Raw genomic sequence first — 7,239 nt, 5'->3', positions numbered from 1 at the left:
GAGTTGGAAGAGACCTCATGGGCCATCCAGTCCAACCCCCTGCCAAGGAGCAGGACAATTGCATTCAAAGCACCTCCAACAGATGCCTCTGTTTAAAAGCCTCCAAAGAAGGAGCCTCCACCACACTCTGTGACAGAGAGTTCCACTGCTGAACAGCTCTCACAGTTATAGAATCATAGAATCAGAGATTTGGAAGAGACCTCATGGGCCATCCAGTCCAACCCCCTGCCAAGAAGCAGGAATATTGCATTCAAATCACCCCTGACAGATGGCCATCCAACCTCTGTTTAAAAGCTTCCAAAGAAGGAGCCTCCACCACACTCCGGGGCAGAGAGTTCCACTGCTGAACGGCTCTCACAGTCAGGAAGTTCTTCCTCATGTTCAGGTGGAATCTCCTCTCTTGTAGTTTGAAGCCATTGTTCCGCGTCCTAGTCTCCAAGGAAGCAGAAAATAAGCTTGCTCCCTCCTCCCTGTGGCTTCCTCTCACATATTTATACATGGCTATCATATCTCTTCTCAGCCTTCTCTTCTTCAGGCTAAACATGCCCAGTTCCTTAAGCCGCTCCTCATAGGGCTTGTTCTCCAGACCCTTGATTATTTTAGTCGCCCTCCTCTGCACACATTCCAGCTTGTCAATATCTCCATTCAATTGTGGTGCCCAGAATTGGACACAATATTCCAGGTGTGATCCAACCAAAGCAGAATAGAGGGGTAGCATTACTTCCCTAGATCTAGACACTCTGCTCCTATTGATGCAGGCCAAAGTCCCATTGGAAATAAGGTTGTACACTGTGAAAGCCATCCACTTCATGGCTACCAGCCTCCTCCCAGTAGACTCAAATCAAGGAAAGGCTTTATAAGAACTACCTACCACTCCCCTTGGTGTGTCCCCCAGCAACAGCAAGGGTATCCCTCTGGGCAACTAAACCAGGAAATCCCAACTGGATGGCCCCCAATGAGGGTTTGCCTCCAGGGCAAACCAAGAATGGCCAACTTGGAAGTTCCTGAACAGACTCAGAAGTGGGAAGATCAGAAGGCAACCTGGCAAAATGGGACTACCTAGAAGAATTCACCTGCACCTGTACGCTTGTCCACTATGCCCTGCCTCATGTACAGAGGAAGAATTGTTGGAGGCTACAGACAATGCCATTGCTGTTGCCCGTTTTTGGTCAAAAGATATTTAGCCACCTGTACTCCTTCTATTTTTATCGGTTTTATTTTTATACTAATTTATGCAATGTTTTTGATACAAAAGAAATAAATAATACTCAGGAACAGCCAAAGGGTTCCCCCCGCCTCTGGCAAGAGATGAGGAGGGATGATGGAGACTGATGGATGATGCACCTTACTTACTTACTTCCTTGCACGATCCCTCGTAGCCTGAAGATGATGGTCCTCCAAGTCCAGTGTCTCGGTGGTGGGTCCATGGGTGGCTGTGGAGCCCTATTCTTGATCCACATGTTCTCCTGCAGTGAGGACATTGGTTTCTGTGTGAAAGGCGGTCCCGGTCAGGGTTGACACGCCTTCCTCTTGGCACATTTCTCCCTTTCGCCCTCCATTCCTGCCTCTTCAAATTCTGCAGCACTGCTGGTCCCAACTGACCTCCCGTTAAAGTGCCCCAAGGCCAGGGCTTCCCATTTCTCGGTGTCTATGCCACAGTTTTTGGGGTTGGCTTTAAGCCTGTCTTTAAATCTCTCTTCCTGTTCATCAGCATTATTTTTCCTGTTCTTGAGTTGGGAGTATAGAAACTGCTTTGGGGGATGATGATCGGGCACCATTATGTTTCACCACTGAAACATATTTGGAAGAGACCCCAAAGGCCATCCAGTGCAACCCCCATCTGCCATGCAGGACTGCACAATCAAAGCACTCACGTCCAGAAAAGGGACTCCACCAGACTCCCAGGCAGCATATATTCCACTGCTGGACAGCTCTTTCAGTCAGGAAGTTCTTCCTGATGTTTAAATCAGTGGTTCCCATCCTTTTTTTTAAACCAGGGATCACTTGACCAGGGACCACTTTGACTAGGGTCCACTCTCCAACATTAGTACCAAAAGGGTTACAAATCAGTTTTTGGTCAACTTTAGATTCGGTTTGGTTATTTGGAGTGCTGATTCAGAAAATGTATTTATTTAAAGCATTTATATTCTGCCTTTCTCGGGGCTCATAAAGGGACTCAGGGCGGAGCACAACATATCTACGGCAAACAGTCAATGGCAGAACATGGATACACACAAACACTAAAATCAGTTATCTCCATTTAAAATCAATTGTTTAAAACCATCTCATATCATATCTGATCTATCTGATCAGCAGGATAGAGTGCACTGTCCCAAAGGCTTGGTTCCAAAGCCAAGTTTATACCATCTTCTGAAGGACAGGAAGGAGGGAGCTGATCTAATCTCACCTGGGAGGGAGTTCCATAGCCGAGGGGCCACCACTGAGAAGGCCCCGTCCATCGTCCCAGCCGATCGCACCTGTGGTGGGACCAAGAGCAGGGCCTTCCCAGAAGAGCTTAATCGCCACGTTGGTTCATAGAGGGTGACACTTTCGGACAGGTAAACTGGGCCAGGGCCCTTTAGGGCTTTATAGGCCTACGCCAGCACTTTTAATTGTGCCCGGTAGAAAACTGGCAGCCAGTGGAGCTGATGCAACATGGGAGTTGCAGAGAAAGAAGCGATTTTACTGTGTGGACCATAGAATCATAGAGTTGGAAGAGACCTCATGGGCCATCCAGTCCAGCCTCCTGCCAAGAAGCAGGACAATCATATTCAAAGCACCCCCAGGAGATGGCCATCCAGCCTCTGTTTCAAAGCCTCCATAGAAGGAGCCTCCACCACACTTTGGGTAGAGAATTCCACTGCTGAACAGCTCTCACAGTCAGGAAATTCTTCCTAATGTTCAGGTGAAATCACCTTTCCTGTAGGATGATTATATGCGATGTCCCAGAGCCGGTTGGAAGCCTGGATAGTTTTTACATGCACTGCTTATAAATGCATATTAGTTCCATGATGTGCAGAATCTCCATCTTCACAGACATGGAGGAGTTGTGTTATTTTTCACCCCCACCCCACAATGCACCCATCTTTGAATTGGTTGTGCCATGCAGTGTGGTTGTATTTAGGCATGATGATGGCATGACAGGTTTTCTTTTGGAGTATCACCTAACTCTGCTTATTCTGGTTTAAAGCCCTTCATGTGCATTCCTTCACATATTCATCTCAGCACTGTACTGCCAAGCTGCCTCCGTAATATGTTAAGTAGTCAGTATAGATGTCCCATAGGGTTTTCTTGGCAAGATTTGTTCCTCGGGGAAGACATACTCTCTCAATCTCAAAGATCTCTCAATGGGTTTCCATGGCCAAGAAGGGATTCAAATCCTGGTCTCCAAATTCATAGTCCAAACTTCAAAGAAATAATATGTTTGCCCCAGTGGCATAGTGGGTTAAACTGCTGAGCTGCTGAACTTGCTTACTGAAAAGTTACAGGTTCGAATCCATGGAGCGTTGTGAGCTCCCGCTGTTAGCCTCAGATTCTGCCAACATAGCAGTTCAAAAACATGCAAATGTGAGTAGAGCAATAGGTACTGCTCTGGCGGGAAGGTAATGGCGCTCCATGCAGTCATGCTGGCCAAATGACCTTGGAGGTGTCTATGGACAACATCAGCTCTTCGGCTTAGAAATGGAGATGAGTACCACCACCCCGAGTCGGACATGACTGGACTTAATGTCAGGGGAAAACCTTTACCTTTACCTAATAACACTTGAAAGCTGCAGTGGGACTTGTTTCTGAAGAAGGCTGAAAATCGACAGGCCTCAATGTGTCAGTACTGGCATATGAATAGGATAAAACTTTCATACTTCACATAAGTTGTACATTATCACTATATAGGAGCCCCCGGTGGTGCAGTGGGTTAAACCCTTGTGCCAGCAGGACTGAAGACTGACAGGTCGCAGGTTCTAATCCGGGGAGAGGTGGATGAGCTCCCTCTATCAGCTCCAGCTCCTCATGCGGGGACATGAGAGAAGCCTCCCACAAGGATGATAAAAACATCAATTCATCCAGGCATCCCCTGAGCAACGTCCTTGCAGACAACCAATTCTCTCACACCAGAAGCAACTTGCAGTTTCTCAAGTTGCTCCTGACACGACCAAAAAAAAAATCACTATATAAATGTCTTTCCCACAATTAGACCTCCTTCCCTTCTTTTTGACATGGTAACTGATAAGCAAAGGAGGATGATTGCCTGTATGTATTTGCCCTGGAGCAGGAGTTTGAACATATATTTGCATACAGTCAAGAATACAATTTAAATTGCAAATCCACTTCTGTGAATAGGAGTCCCAGTATTTATTCCTGCACAGTATGTTTTGTGCTGCAGGGCAAGCGGCAGGATTAGTGAGACCATTTTAATTGGAAAAATGGTGCAGGAGAAAGATTCCCCTCACCACTGTCAAAGCTGGATTAAGGCAGAGGGGGCTCTGGAGCAGTTGCAGAAACAGGCTTACCTCTGTATTTGTACCTGAGCTGTTTGAGGGAACAATGGCCCAGAAATGAAAGGCACAGCTTCATTTCTAAGTATCAGAGGGTAAAGTCCCTGCACGGATTGGTCTCAGCATCCTAAACTCATTGTGAATTTACAGTTACTGTTGCACTCCAGGCCTGGAAACGCCTATGACCACCACACCACAGAGGAGTCCAGGAATATAAGTAAACAGTTTATTGTAAAACATATTAAAAGTATATGAAAATCAGCAATAAGAAAGGAAGATATGTAATCCAAAAAGGGTTAGTGGTGGATGATAACCAGACAATAATCCAAATATCTCATAGAGTTCTAGAAGTGACAAAGTCCAGGAACAGCCAGAAATTACAGCGTAAGTCCACAACCCAGAAGGTATAACTAGTAAAACTTGAACAGGATTACATGAACAGGAACATAGAAAACTTCCAGAATATAGAAAATCCAAAATCAAAGCTTGGCTTGAACCAGGAACAAGAGAACTCAGGTTTCTCACTCTAATGGAGCATTGCCTAATTGTCTAATAGACACCCATGAAATCTTTCTGTTTCCTGTGAATTTCCTTCACAACTTTCCCACATAATCTTTCTGAACAACGCAATCTATTTTTGGCTCTGATTTGTAAATGAAGACTTTTGTTGATCTCCATAGCTACAGGTGGGTTCTCATGGGAACCCTCCTTATCACTCATCTCTTCACTCAATTCCTTATCTGCTGTTGCTACTTCTGACTCTCCTGGATGCCCTTGAGACCCTGCACTTTCTGAGACAGAGAGACCCATCATTTCCCAGACTTGAATTTCCCAGACTTGAGAGCCCATCACTTTGTGCCACAGGAAAACTCACAATCCTCTCTAAATCATCAGTTAAACCATCAGCCTCTGATTGATCTACAACAGTTACCAAAGGACAACTTAACACAACATGCATACAATTGGACACATCATGTGCAGTTGGAAAACAGAATCATAGAATCACATACAAGAGAGGATTACAATGGCCATCTAGTCCATCCCCATACAATAAAGGAAAACTCATACTCTATAGCCATCCAACCTCCATGTAAAAGAGAGAGAGTCCACCACCATCCAAGGCAATATATTCAACCAACTCTTACGGCCAAACAGTTCTTCCTAAAGTCTAGGTAGATTCTCTTTTCTAGTAAATTAAATCTACTAGTTTGTGTTCTAGCTTGCCCCATCTTCTACATTAATTCTATCTGAACCATACAAATCTTCTCTTTTTCAAGTTAAACATACCCATCTGTTCTTTGCCTTTGAAGACTGTTGAGAAACTTCAGCTAGTCCAACGTGCAGCAGCCAGGTTACTAACTAGAGCGACATACAGGGAGCACACGCACACACCTGTTGTGCCAGCTTCACTGGCTGCCAGTCCACTTCTGAGCACAATTCAAAGTGCTGGTCTTGACCTATAAAGCCCTATATGGTTTCGGCCCAGCTTACCTGTCCAAACGTATCTCCCTCTATATCCCACCTTGTAGCTTAAGATCATCCAGGGAGGCCCTGCTCTTGCTCCTGCCAGCCTTGCAAGTGCACTTGGCGGGGACGAGGGACAGGGCCTTCCCAGCAGTGGCCCCACGCCTGTGGAACTCACTCCCCAGCGAGATCAGGTCAGCTTCTTATTTATTTATTTATTTACCTTACTTATATACCGCTCATCTCAGCCCGAAGGCGACTCACAGCGGTTCACAACAATAAGAGACAGCAGAATTCAATGTTACAGTATAAAAACAGTTACCAACCTTTTAGGAAGAAGGTTAAATCAGGGCTCTGGGACCAGGTCTTTGGACAACAAGCATGACAGGACTTTGGATGTTGAACCAGACTGAAATTGGTTATATGGTTGATGACAATGTTTTTAATGCGTTTTTAACTTAATGTTTTATTTACTGTTTCAAACTGTTGCTATTTGTGTTTATATTTGTATTATTTTGAGGCTTCGAATTGTGGCCAGTTTGTAAGCCGCCCTGAGTCCCCCGTTGGGGGTTGAGAAGTGTGGAAATAATAAATAAATAAACTTGCCTTTTCCCATCTTGTTTGCCCTCCTCCGAACACATTCCAACTTCTCCATATCCTTCTTGAATGGCAGTGCCCTGCAGTGGATTCCATAATTACAAATGAGGCCTGACTAAAGCAAAATAGATTGGCAGTACCACTTACCTTGATCTGGACATTATGTATCTGTTGATATAACCTTGAATTGCAAATTGGCTTTTTTTTTTGCCAACCACATAAGATGAACAAAGAAATAGGGTTTATTAAGCACCTTAGTGTTTACTAAGCACTTAAATAACAGTATTTTTCTTTCAGGCAATCTTAGTAAAAACAGGAGAAACCAATTTTTGGAGAGGTATCAGCTTTGGCAGCACAAATTGATGAGGCAGCAGGAATGGTTCTTGTGCTGGTACAAGTGCCACTGAGTTTGGATTTACATTAGTGCATGAGCCATTTGAATGTCCTGTTTGTTAATGAATTAAGGCAGATTCAAGTGAATTACTGCTGTATAGTATACACTATATAGTGTCTAATCAGTAAGAGCTATTGATTCTTGGGGAGAAACTAACACTGATGTATAGTATTAATAAAAGCATGATTTGCATTTGGTGGATTTTTTTTAAAGTATTGGTGAATCAGTATAGCTGCAATATCTATTTGCTTTTTTATTAAGCCCCTGCCAGCGATTATAGCTTTCATTCAT

This window comes from Anolis sagrei, chromosome 1 (assembly GCF_037176765.1).
Source record: "Anolis sagrei isolate rAnoSag1 chromosome 1, rAnoSag1.mat, whole genome shotgun sequence".
NCBI lineage: Eukaryota > Metazoa > Chordata > Lepidosauria > Squamata > Dactyloidae > Anolis > Anolis sagrei.
The sequence above is the reverse complement of the archived record's forward strand: the minus strand, read 5'-3'. Positions refer to the sequence as shown.